The 14,359-nt window shown below is 44.2% G+C and overlaps 1 long non-coding RNA gene across 1 annotated transcript; it reads right to left on the reverse strand.

Moving 5' to 3' along the window:
• Positions 1–4,940: 4,940 nt before the first annotated feature.
• LOC132829165 (uncharacterized) lies at positions 4,941–13,140 on the reverse strand. The gene is made up of 3 exons (XR_009646219.1): positions 13,090–13,140; positions 9,700–9,756; positions 4,941–4,998 (listed from the first exon to the last, which is right to left on the reverse strand). It is a non-coding gene; the product is annotated as an uncharacterized LOC132829165 (long non-coding RNA).
• Between the last annotated feature and the right edge of the window lie 1,219 nt (positions 13,141–14,359).

Genomic DNA, 14,359 nt, shown 5'->3' on the forward strand with positions numbered 1-14,359 from the left:
AGAGACATTTAAGATAATCAGAGGATTAGATAGGGTGGACAGGGAGAGCCTTTTTCCAAGTATGAGGACGGCGACCACAAAGGGACACAACTTTAAAGTGAGGGGCAGTAGGTATAAGACAGATGTCAGAGGTAGTATCTTTACTCAGAGAGTAGTAAGGGTATGGAATGCTTTGCTTGCAACAGTAGTAGATTTGCCAAGTTTAAGTGCATTTAAGTCGTCATTGGACAGGCAAATGGACGTACATGGAATAGTGTAGGTGGGATGGGCTTCAGACTGGTATGACAGGGCGGCGCAACATCGAGGGCCGAAGGGCCTGTGCTGCGCTGTAATGTTCTATGTTCTAGATATGGGCTCAGCCAGCGTATATTATCTGTCCCTAATTGCCCCTTGAATTTTCTGGGCTGTCTTAGAGGAAGATTCAGAATTAACCACATTACTGAGAGTCTGGAGTCACAGCCCCGTGGTACTGGGTGAGGATGGTAATTTCCTTCCCTAAAGGACATTTGTGAACCAGGTGAGTTTTTACAAAAGTTGATAATGGTTTCATGTTCACCATTTGACTATCTTTTTATTTCAGATTTCTAACTGAATTCCAATTTCACAATTTGCCTGAGTAAGATGTGAACCCATGTACCCCAGGATATTAGTCTGGGGTTCAGCATTACTCCTCCAGTGACATTGTCATAACAACACCATCTGCCCTGATGCTGAAGCATTAATATTAATTGATTCATTGATTTTTTTTAAAAAAGTGCTTCACTTCCTTACAGGCGATTATTCTTGTTGACTGGTATGGTTTTGTGAGTCACAACAGGAAACAACTGTTTCTGATTTAGTCAATGACCCAGACTGTGGAAAGTGTGGACAAGGTGACGGTAGCTCAGAAATTCCAGACTGACTTCAACAAACCACGAAGCAGACTCGTGAAGATCTCTGTTCAGTGTGATGTCCCAATCAGCCTGCAGTCGCTCCACTTGTCGGGGGATGGTTTTACTGCCTCGGGTGGGGATGTGGGGGACAGAGAGGGACCCCCCTGCCCCCAGGCTCTTTGGGTCTGAGTGCGGCTAAAGGCCATTCTGTAGAGAGCTGCCTCCACCCAAGGCAGCAATGGTAATTTGTTGTCTATTTTAATCACATTTACAAGGAGTTGGGAGGGAGCATCGCACTTGTTAAAGTCCCTCTCTGATACTTACCTCCCTCACAGCCAGCTGCCCTCTCTGAACCTGGAAGACCTCTGATTGGCTGCCAGTCGCTGACAGCCTGGGGACCTATCTCATGCTCATCCAGATGCTGGCAGCTCTCCCTGGGATAGGTTTGAACCTGGGGAGAGTCTCAGCTGCTGTACTCGGGAGAGCAGTCACCCTGGCTTTTATAGATCATTGCCTTGTTGTTAGCCCATGAGCTCTCCCTGTCTGCAACTTAGCATTATGGGAATCCATTAAACACATTGTATGTCACATGATGTCAGAAATGTGCAACTGAGATTGTGTGAAACGTCAGAACCAGCTATTGTGAAATAAAACAAAATAAACATAGAACATTACAGCGCAGTACAGGCCCTTCGACCCTTGATGCTACACCAACTTGTGTAACCAATCTGAAGCCCATCCATCCTACACTGTTCCATTCTCATCCACATGTTTATCCAATGACCATTTAAATGCCCTTAAAGTTGGTGAGTCTACTCCTGTTGCAGGCAGGGTGTTCCATATCCCTACTACTCTCTGAGTAAAGAAACACATACATCCTTCACGTATGAACACACAACATGCAGACCCCAGTGATACACCTGGTTAGGGTGGGGATTGAACCCATGACATGTGTTAGTAACAGCACAGTCTAACTATCTAAGCTAAATCTACAACTGTAAGTGTCTGTGGATGTCAGAATAGGTCTGAACTTTCCGCCCCCTATTTATGTGGTAAAGAAAGTGTCAGACAGAATTAGAAGTTTTTCTACTCTCAATAGCAAATCTATGAACTAGTTACAGATTTAAATAAAACAAGAGTATCCAGCCTCATTTCAGTGCAAGGGAATGAGTGCTTCAAATTCAGATCAAATTAATGAAACAGGAGAGATTTTGAAAGTGTTAAAAACATCCTTTAAAGCCCATTTTAATCTTGCTTATGAGAGCTGTGTGTTCAATGTCAGAACATAAGGGGAGAAGGAGGCTATTGACCAGGTGTCTGCACTAATAGCACAATCCGGCCAGTTTGAACAACTGGAAACTGACTTATTACGATTTGGAGATGCCAGTGTTGGACTGGGGTGTACACAGTTAAAAATCACACAGCACCAGGTTATAGTCCAACAGGTTTAATTGGAAGCACACTAGCTTTCGGAGCGATGCTCCTTCATCAGGTGATTGTGGAGGGCTCGATCGTAACACAGAATTTATAGCAAACATTTACAGTGTAATGTAACTGAAATTATACATTGAAAAACTGATTGTCTGTTAAGCCTTTCACCTGTTAGAATACAGTGATAGTTTCACTTCTTTCATGTGTAAATCACAAAACCTTTTTTTTAAAAAGTTGCATTCTCGGGTTAGCTGTTAACAATGGTGATAGCTAGACAATATGTTGAAGGTGTTGGCCCCCTGTGTTCTCTGTCTATGCTGTGGGGAGTCCAGAACTAAAGGGCATAGGTTTAGGGTGAGAGGGGAAAGTATGTATGGAATGGGTGCGTGTATGGAATGAGCTGCCAGAGGAAATGGACAAGGCTGGTACAATTACAGCATTGAAGAGGCATTTGGATGGGTATATGAATAGGAAGGGTTTGGAGGTATATGGGCTGGGTGCTGGCAGGTGGGACTAAATTCGATTGGGTTATCTGGTCGGCATGGACGGGTTGGACCAAAGGGTCTGTTTCCGTGCTGTACCTCTCTATGACTCTATGACTCTAAGTCGATGAGAGTGAGAGCACCATGGTACCACCTGAGGAAGATTCCAACATTGCTCAGCCTGAACATGAGCTGAAAAAGAATAATCAAGGAAGGGATAACTCCACTAGACTGGGCAGCATGGCAGAAGGAATAACCTGAGGTGATGTTCTGTAGAAAGGAAATAGTCATTATCCTTAAGGAGATGAGAAGAGAGATACTGAAACATCTCCAACTGAGCCATTGGGGATTGAGTCTAGTCTGAGGGAAGCTCTACTGACCAAACACAAGCAATAAACAGCCCATCAGCCAGTGACTGTGAAGACTTGACTCAGGAAACTAAAGAGGCCCACGCAAATCTAGAGAGAGCACAGATGAAACTGGGAGTAAACCTCTTCAATCTCTCATGGTCCCAGTGATGTCGATCCAGAGGAACTGGGAGCTCGATTCACTGACTTCAGCAAATACCAATGGGACTGTAGGCTGCCTGAGAAAACACAACTTCAGCTGCTCCAGCATTCCAACAATCGGGATGAAGGCAAATGTACACATAGTAAAGACTGAGAAATTCAATCCCAAACATCATCCACACACTATCCCCAATCTAATGGAAAATCTGATGTGATGATCATCAAAGCAGTGAGTAAATCTCACTCCGGTGTACAAGGGGAGCTGCTCCGTGACTGAGAGTCTGCAGAACATCACCCATAACCATTACTTCCAATTGGAAAGCGCCTACTTTAATCGTATCAGTAACAAAACCAAAGTGGAACAACAGAAAGACAAATTTCACTTTGGCAAAACAGACAAGTTCTCACGGAGCAGAGTGTCTGAACCCACAGCTCAGTTAGGAAGAGCTGACCATGAGTTTTGTTTGGTTAATAATTTATTGGCCTTTACTCTGATGAATATCTTTGTTCAATGTATGATTTCTTATCAACAAATAAAGTTTCTGGTCACAATGAGAGTTTGTGAAGCACTGACTCACACTTTTAAACATAGTCAGCTGTGGTTTTCAATGAATAATGACAGACAGAAATAGAGGTTAAAAGATCAGTTAATTAACTGATCCAATTCTTGCTGTCATTATCTCTCATGGTTAATTGCTGCGAAAATGTGTTGTTTGATCTCGGAAGGTGCTGTCCTAAGAGAGCTTTGCTTCTTTCTCACTGGCTTTTCACCTGAATTTCTATACCCCCCCAATTCAAAATGCCCTTAAAATCCTTGCTTGGTCCCAGATGCCAATTCAAACCCGATATGGAAGGTACACACACAGTGTATCCATCTCCTTTCCACATCCTTTCCCTCCTTCCATGGTCTCAAACATATCTGCACCGTAGCTAATCACCCCACACAGCCCTTCAGCCCCTCAACATTGCACCTTCATTCTATCCCGCTTCATTCCCAATACCACTCCCAGTTCTCCTGGAGTCTCTCCATCTTCAGCATCTCCTCAAATCAAGTCTGACAGAAATGCCTGGCCAAGGAGGGAAGCAATGGAAGGGGGTGGGGGTGTGGACAAGGGGGAAAAGCAAGAGTGGAGTGTGGGGGAGGAGGGTGTGGGAAGGGAATTTCACATCCTGGAGTCCCAGGTGGCTCTCACACTTTGGAGCCCATCCCCACAGCCTGTCAGTCAGTATGTCCCAGACTCCAGCTGTCCCGAGTGTGTGTAGATCACAGCTTACCCCTCACTCAGCGACACCTTTTAACTGGAGACAGATGGACCCTGAAGGAATCTCTCCCTCGTCACTTACAGAAACACTTGCTGCCCAGGCCAGGAGGGGGAGCACAGAGAACACGCAGAAAAACACAGCAAACATTTGAATAAAGAGATTGGAAAGTGTGCTGGTTGTATTGTTGCAGAATTGTGTCTTTTCCAATGTCCACAAACCCAGCCGAGTACAGGTGATAACTCAGTCAGCACCAAAAAATACTGACCTCGAAATGCATTGCCTTCACTGTCACTGGGTCAGCATCCTGGAATACCCCCTCCAAGGGCATTCTGGGTCTACCCACAGCACACGGTTCCGGAAGGCAGCTCATCTCCACCTTCTCAAGGGGCAACTAAGGACGGGGTGATAACTGTTGGGCCCAGCCAGTGATGACCATGTCTCCTGAAAGAATGTTACAAATGACTCAAAGTTCTGATGAGAATCTGCTGGAAGTCTGCAAATTCTCATCAACATTCTCATCAACGTTATCTGTTTAACTTATGCATTTCTCAGGAAAGTTTCCAAAATCTATCAAATGTGACAGCAAAGGTTGAGGCGTTCAGGCAGACACACAAACAGGCAGAGAATAGCGAGAAATAGAGCATGTGCAGGCAGATTGGATTAGTTTAGGATGACATCATGGTCAGTACAGTCTTGGTGGGTTGAAGGGCCTGTTTCTCTGCTATACTGTTCTTCATAAATTTAACTATAAATATATTCCAAGTTAGGGAGTATAGCAGCAGAGGGATCTTGGAGTTCATGTAAATGTTTCTGAAGATGGCCAGGCAAGATACAGCATCAATAACACCCAGGCAGGACATATCACAGCACAACTGCTCTGCCCAAGACCACAAGAAATTACAAAGAGTTGTGAACACAGCCCAGTCTATCACACAAACCAGCCTCCCATCCAATAACTCCGTCTACCCTTCCCACTGCCTTGGGGAAGCAGCCAACATCATCACCTATCCCTCCCACCCTGGTTATACTCTCTTACAGCCTCTTCCTTCAGACAAAAGATATAAAATTTAGAAAACACACACTAACAGAATCAAGAACAGTTCTCCGCTATTATCAGACTTACGAACAGACCGCTCATATATAAGGATTGGTCTTTCCCGGAACCGTCCCTGTAGCTGTGACACTATATTCTGCATTCTCTGCTATTACCCTGATGTACTCATGGAGGGTATGATTTGTCTGGTTATCACACAAAGCAATACTTCTCACTGCCAGGACAATAATAAAATCAAATCGATAAACCTTTGGCCCCTCCGGTCTGCAGTCGGTCAAAACCAGCCACAATGTGACTGAAATCTCACATAGTGACTGAAATCCCAGTCCCAGCACTTGGCCAAGATTCTCATCTCCCTTGGCAATGTCAGTGCACATTGTTAAAAATCACACAACACCAGGTTATAGTCCAACAGGTTTATTTGGAAGCACTAGCTTTCGGAGCGCTGCTCCTTCATCAGGTGTTTGTGGAGGAGAGAATTGTAAGGCACAGAATTTATAACAAAAGTTTACAGTGTGATGTAACTGAAATTATGCATTGAAAAATACCGTGATTGTCTGTTAAGTCTCTCAACTGTTTGAATACCATGATAGTTTCACTTCTTTTATGTGTAAATCACAAAACATTTTTTCTTAAAAAAGTTACATTCTCAGGTTAACTGTAACAATTGGTGTTAGCTAAATAAGATGTTGACAGTAAGTAGTATCCCTGTCTGTGCCATAATGTTTAGACTGATTCTAATCTAAAAAGTGAGATAACAAGGTCTTGCATGGATCCATGCAGTTTTTGAGCAAAGTACAATGTAACTCTGCAAGTACAAATTCACCGCACAAACGTATTTGTGTGTGTGTGTGTGTGTGTGTATCTGGGGTTGGGAGATTGTGAGTATGAGAGAGAGTGTGTGTGTGTCTGGGGTGGAGGGTTGTGAGTGTCTGTGAGAGAGAGTGAATATGTGTGTGCATGAGTGTAGAGTGATCTAAATCTCTGAGAGGATGCACGTGTGTGTGGGTGTGTGAGTGTGTATATGTCTGTGCATATGTGTGTCCGTGTATATGTGTGTGTATAGGAGTGTCTGTGTGTGTGTGTGTGTGTGTAGTGCAATGGTGGTCACCTGTAATGTGACATGAACCCAATGTCCCAGTTGAGGCCCTCCCTATCGGTGCTGAATTTAACTATCAGCCTCTGCTCATCCACTTTTCGCTGCTGCCTGTCCCGAAGTCCACCTTGGAGGATGGTCACCCGAAGGTCCGAGGTCGAATGTCCTGGACCACTGAAGTGTTCCCCAACTGGGAGGGAACCCTCCTGTCTGTTGCTTGTTGTGTGGTGTCCATTCATCCGTATGAGATAGACATTGTTGGCTGAGTCACATGAGTACCTGCCATGTACAAGGTGGGAGGTGTCCACCATGTTCATGGCAGGGAACACTTCAGTGGTCCAGGACATTCGACCTCGGACCTTCGGGTGACTGTCCTCCAGGGTGGTCCTCAGGACAGGCAGCAGAGGAAAGTGGCCGAGCAGAGGCTGATAGCTAAGTTCGGTACCCATAGGGAGGGCCTCAACCGGGACCTTGGGTTCATGTCACATTACAGGTGATCACCATTGCACTACACACACACACACACACACACACACACACACACAGATATTCCTACACACACACACATTCCTATACACACGGACACACATATACACAGACATGCACACAGACACTCAAACACACCCTTACAGACACACACACACATGCACCCCCTCACAGACTTAAGGCACTCTACACTCACATACACACACATATACACTCTCTCTCACACCAACCGAGACAGACAGACAGACACACACACACACACACCTGTTTGTGGGGTGAATTTGTACTTGCAGAGTTATATTGTACTTTGCTCAAAAACTACATGAATCCATGCAAGACCTTGTTATCTCACTTTTTAGATTAGAATCAGTCTAAGCATTATGGCACAGACAGGGAACACAGGGGGCTAACACCTTCAACATACTGTCTAGCTAACACCAATTGTTACAGTTAACCTGAGAATATAACTTTAAAAAACGTTTTGTGATTTACACATGAAAGAAGTGAAACTATCATGGTCATTCTAACAGATGAGAGACTCTACAAACAATCAAGGTATTTTTCAATGTATAATTTCAGTTACATCACACTGTAAACTTTTGCTATAAATTCTGTGTCTTACAATTGTGTCCTCCACAATCACCTGAAAGAGCAGTGCTCCGAAAGCTACTGCTTCCAAATAAACCTGTTGGACTATAACCTGGTGTTGTGCGATTTTTAACTGTGTCCACCCCAGTCCAACACTGGCCTCTCTGAACCATAAGGTGCACATTGAAATCCTCCTTCAATGTGATGAGTGTATCTACTTCTCCCAGCCTCACTGGCAGCGAGCTCCACATTCTCACCTTCCTCTGGGTGACAAAGACTTTCCTCGCCTCTGCTGTAAACGTCCTGCTTCCTTCTGTAAATCTCCAAGGCGAAAGCTCCTTCTTGTCTACCCTATCCATGCCTTTCATAGTTTTATACAATTCAATCCTGTCCCCTCCCTATCTCTTCTGCTCCAAGACAAACAAGCCCCAGTCTGTCCGATCTACCTTCAGAACTGAAACTCTCTAGCCCAGGCAATACATTTCCTCTGCATGATCTCCAGTACAACGTGATCACATTGCCCTGAGGATGAGTTGGTTGATTGATCCCACACCAACACTCCACTCATCCTTTTTGGTAAAGCTACCAAATTTATAGAAATAGACAGAATTAAGAACAGCTGCCAAATCCTCATTGCTTCACCACCCCATCATCGCTCAGGCAGCCCTGCACTGATCTGTCTGTTTGTGAACTTTCAGAGAGATAAGAGACATACTGGAACATGAATTGCTTCAATGACAAGTTCAGTCTCATCCCAGTAAGAGAGATGTCTCATAGTTCCATCACTAAAGCCAGGATTATTCTCATCACCTTGCAGCAAGTTATTTGCAAAGGAACCTGTTAACGGGCATGTGAGATGGTGGAGCATTGGGAGGAAAACAAATCCTTCAACTATGCCTCAATGGGTGGGCAGGAGTGACACAGGTTAGTGAGACCAGGACAAAAAGGAAAGAAATTGGGTTCATTTCCAGAGGGGTATAATTCATAAGCAGAGAAATTAACGTTTATAGAAATTTAGTTTGATAACATCTTGACATGCTAGAGGTCACCATTCACCAGAAACTGAACTCAGCCACATGTGAAACCCCATGGACAGTACTGGGCCCAGTTAGAAAGACACAGAGACATTAGGGAAAGGTACAAAATAGAATACAAAATAGGCTCACAGTGCTATCTGATGTAATTGTAGTTAGGTCAGCCAATTGAATATGCATTTCCCTGATGGGGGCTGTTCATCAGGTTCCATCAGGGAGCCTGAGCTGGCGGATATAAACAGGAGAGTTGAGGATTCACCCTGAGAGCTGGTTCTGAGGGATCTGGACAAGTGTCAAGTGCTGTGCATGTGCAGATAAAGAGTGACTTGGTGACAGAATACTGGCCTCTGTGGGGTTATTTCAGCATTGTGATAGGCTGGACAAAGGGATCATGTTGTGTCTGGTGGAGGAGTTCACAATTAAAGTCATCAGTGTTAAAGTGCTGCTCATAAATCCAACAGAAAATTCAGGAGAAACCTTTTTACCCAGAGGGTGCAAAGATTGTGACAGGGAAGGGTTGAGGTGTACTGTATTAATATATTTCATCGAGGTTATAGAAACATACAACAGAGAGAAAGAAAAATAAGCCAATAGTGTGAGATGAAGACTGATATCAGCAACTGCTCCACAAATACCAGACAATGACCATCTCCAACAAGAGAGAATCTAAATGTCGCCCCCTTGACATTCAATGGTGTTGCCATCATTATCAGCACCCTGGCGCTTACACTTTTAGGTGTGTGTTCATATTTAAAACAAGCAGAAAACCTGAAATCATTCAGCATTCAGGCAGTCTCTGTGGTGAAAACAAGACGAATTTTTCAGGTTGAAGCTCTCAGTCAGTGATGTACCTGGCACTGAATTCACAATGAAACAACATTTACCTCTCTCTGGTCCCTCAGCCCAGATCCATGCATTCACAGAGGGAGATTGGTGGCACTCTGAAAGGAACACAGAGATGACAGGTCTGACACCATCAAACAGTCATATTGGACACTGTTTCTCTCTCCACACATACTTCTGGACTTGCTGAGTTTCTCCAGCCCTTTCTGTTTATTGAGCTGTGTTTTCTGTTGTCTGTTATAGGACAGTTTTTTTTCTCATTTCCAATCCTTGCACAGACTCAGCACACATCAGGTAACAGAACCAAACTTCCCTTTAAATTCTCTCAGTTATCTTCAACTGAAACAGGATTTTTTCTGATTCCAGTGAACACGTTAATGAGTTAAATGGGGTGGGGGTGGGAAAGGGGGGATATTCGAATGAAAAAGAATAACCTGGAAATTGTCGAAATCATGCTGTTTTTCCATCTGGCATGGAGTAACCTCTTATAGAGCCACCAAACCATTCCTGTTCAACACAAATCGGTCACCAATCCTGTCAGAATGACAGGGGGCAGAGTTAGGGCCACAGGGTTACAGATCCCTGATGCAGACAGTGGCTTGAGTGCCCAGTTCCACAGGGACCAGTGCTGGGAGCCCAAGCTTTTGTAATAGATATACATGGCTTGGAGAAGAATGTAAATGGCCTGATTAGCAAGTTTGAGAATGACAGAAACAGTGGGGGGTGGGGGGTGTGGGGTGGTGGGGGGGGTGGCGGGGTGGCAGTGGTGCTGCAGATAATGAGGAGGATTGCCAGAGGACACAACACGATATGGAAAGGTCGGAGACCTGGGCAGAGAAATGGCAGATGGAGTTTAATCCAGAGAAATGTGAAGTGATGCATTTTGGGAGATCTAATGCAGGAGGGAAGTATACAGTTAAAGGCAGGTCCCATAGTAGCATCAACGTACAGAGGGATCTCGGCGTACTGATGTGAGAGGCAGGTTTTTTACACAGAGGGAGGTAAGTGCCTGGAAACGCTGCCAGAGGAGGTGGGAAAACATCAGCAGGCAGAAAATCAGTTTTCTAAAACAACAGATAATTGTTAACAGAAGGATGTTGACATGACCAGGTACTACAGTCCAACTCTGCCTTATAGCCCTGTATCAATTCCAAACACATCCCACTGTCCCTATAGTCCTGCATCAATCCCAAACACATCCCACTGTCCCTTTGTCCTGGATTAATCCCCAAACTAATCTCACTGCCCGTCCCTTTCCATAGCACTGCATCAATCCCCAAACTAATCCCTCTGCCCCTCTCTCTCCCCAAAGCCCTGAATTAATCCCCAAACTAATCCCACTGCTCCACTCTCTCCCATAGCCCGGAGTCAATCCCTTAACTAATCTCATTGCCTGCTCTCTCCCCATAGTCCTGAACTGATCCCCAAACTAATCCCACTGACCCACTCTCTCCCAATACCCAGAGTCAATCCCCAAACTAATCCCATTGCCCCACTGTCTCCAATTACCCGAAGTCAACCCTCTAACTAATCTCATTGCCCCACTCTCTCCCCATAATCCTGAATTGATCCTCAAACTAATCAAGCTATTGTGTCTCCGTTGGTTTACCAGGGGAGCAACTGGAAGTAACTGATTTAACCTGAGGGCCCCCAGACCTCAGGCAAGGGAAGGGGTTGAGAAGGAGGGTCCTCTGTGGTAACCTCAAACCGGTGATGGGAACTGAACCCACGTTGTTGGCATCACACTGCTGTATCAACCAACAACCCAGCCAACTGAGCTAAACCAATTCCCTAATCAATCTACTCTTCTCATATAACGGAAAGGATAATCTCAGATATTGTCTGAAAGGATTTAATCTATAGACAATAATCTGCCTGAATTGCACTGTTCTCACTAACAGAAAGGATTCTTGGTCATGGTGGTGCTACTGGGTTTTGAGGAGATTCTTAGTAGTCTTTTTAAAATTGAGGTGCTTCTTAATTTGGGATCTCATTCTTCAGCAACAAATTGATTCTTCACTTTTTTTAATTTTAACCTATTTTTCTAATCAATCTGTTCAGAGACATTATTACAGGCTTCAGGAGCAGGTGGGAGTGGAACCTGGTTTGAGTATAAGGAGAGGCTGGATAGGCTGGAACTTTTTCGAGGTATAAAATAGCGAGGGATATAAATACAGTGAATGGTAGGTGTCTTTCCCTTGGAGTTGGGGGTTTCAAGACTTGGAGACATTTTTTAAAGGCATGAGGTGAAAGATTTAACTAGGATATGAGGGGCAACATTTTTACATGGAGTGGTGTCTGTGTGGAATGAACTTCCAGAAGATGTAGTGGAGAGTGTACAGTTACAATGTTTAAAAGACATTTAGCGAAGTACACGAATAAGCAATATTTAGAGGGCTATGTGCTAAATGTAGGCAGGTGGGAGTGGTTCAGTTTGGGACTATGGTCAGGTTGGACCGGTTGGACCGGAGGGTGTGTTTCTGCGCTGAATCAGTCTGATTCAATAACTCTCGGCTCAGGGACATGACCATTTCACCACAAGAGGGCCCCCTGATTCCTCTCATTACAGACACAGTTCACTTCTAAACTGAGGAGGTGCTCCTATGATCCCGTGTCCTATGATCCCGTGTCCTATGATCCCGTGTCCTATGATTCTGTGTCCTATGATCCCGTGTCCTATGATCCCGTGTCCTATGATTCCGTGTCCTATGATCCTGTCTCATTAGTTCCCTGATGAAGGAGCGACGCTCCAAAAGCTAGTGCTTCCAAATGAACTTGTTGGACTATAACCTGGTGTTGTGTGATTTTTTAACTTCTTCTGCACTCAGTACTAGCTCCAGATTGTTATTCAGTTTTAATGGTTCAGTGATCTTTCTCAGTATATTCAAAGTTAATCTGGTTTAGTTTTGTATTTAGCTGCTGTAAGATCTTGAGAATGTTAATTACAATTAACAAAACATCCTAAATTATATATTTGAATGAAACTTTACAATCGAGCAGCTGTGATGAATTTATTCGCATTTTAAGCACATTCTTGCCTACCTTTACCAATCCCAAAATGGACCAACCTCTTCCTAAAGGGTAACGTTGGAGTTACGAGGAAGTTCAGCTCTCTTCCCTGCGACAGGCAAACCTCACAGTTTGGGGTATTATTGGGGGGAAAACATTGAGTTTGACCAAAGCTGTGAAGCTTCCCCTACCCCAATACAGAATGTACAACCCAACCTCACCCACCTAACCCCTCCCCAACCGGGCGTGAGCAGGGGTCTGGGGGGTGGGGACGTCTGAAAATGGAAATGCCATCACCTTGGTGAAAATTCAGGCCCCTCTCTGTCCTTTCCACTCCTCATCCAGGCAATGTTGCGACAATGTCTGTCTCCCCCTCCCCCTCCCCATCCCCCCATTATAAAGGCAGTATACTTTTCTCATACCTTGTTCCAGAATCACAGGCTGGTCACAGATCACAGTCTGACCCTCTCTCCTGAACCTGGCCTACTGAACTGGCTTGTCCAGAAAGATAGGAGGTGGCAGAGAAGGATGGTGCAATCACCCTGAGAAACCATCCAGGCAGCCTTTCCCAGCCAGAACTAGCTGGTCGTGACACTGATGATGTTGATGCTGTTCCTCCTACTAAGTGTCTTGTTTCAGAAATTACTCCAATCAGGGATGGGGCAGGTGGAGGTCTCAATTCTGATGAAGAATGAAATAAGTCCGTTCCTACTCCCACCCTCTCCAATTCTGCCAAAGATGCCCTATCAGAGAGACAATGCTGGCCTTGATAGAAATACCTGTGAAAACTGGAATAACATCAACAATGTAATCTCTATGTCGTGGTGATTGTTTCTTACAAAAGTGTGGAGCTGTATGTAACCCATCAGAGTGAGTTTTAATACTTCATGGTGATAAAATAAACTATCATTTGATCTAATTTTCTAACTTATCTTCTTGATTTGTTGAGTTATCCAATAACACAATATAATCTCAATATTTTCAAAAAAGAACTTGAACTAACTCCACGGGGGCCATTACCCCATCACCAATCAATCTGTATTTACACTCGACCAGGCACTACTCCACAAGGAGACAGGTACCAGAGAGTCAGTATCTCCGGAACAAACCTGGAAAGGATAACGATGGAATCCTTCCAAACTGGCTTTGGTTTGAGTATGTATTTCAGTTTATTTATTCCAAGATGATTGCTATACCCTCAATGAATTAATAATATTTCAGGTGTTCTATACCTGGCAGGGTTGTACTTGACGTTTCACCAGAAAACTGTTCATATTCCCACAAAGACCTCCAATCATCGTCTCTCCAAAGATTCTGTGCTCTTTGAAAGTCAAGCTGCTAAATTAAAAGAAAAGTACAACGAATTTGTTGTAACCAGCACCGTATGATTAACCGGCAAATTGTACAGACCTGACAAAACACTACGTTTACAGTATTATCGCAATCTCCATGATGTTACAACCTCCTGATGAAGGAGCAGCGCTCTGAAAGCTAGTGCTTCCAAATAAACCAGTTGGACTATAACCTGGTGTTGTGTGATTTTTAAGTTTGTTACTTAGTGTTTTCTATTGCTTAGTTTTTCCATTGATAACGTGGATCTCTTGATCAACCAGCATACCCTTGGTCCCACACGTGCCAGTTAATAAAATCTTGTCAGTGCAATTATTAAACTGGGTTGGACTCACACTGTAG

Source organism: Hemiscyllium ocellatum, chromosome 28 (genome assembly GCF_020745735.1).
Source record: "Hemiscyllium ocellatum isolate sHemOce1 chromosome 28, sHemOce1.pat.X.cur, whole genome shotgun sequence".
In the NCBI taxonomy this organism is placed as follows: Eukaryota; Metazoa; Chordata; class Chondrichthyes; order Orectolobiformes; family Hemiscylliidae; genus Hemiscyllium; species Hemiscyllium ocellatum.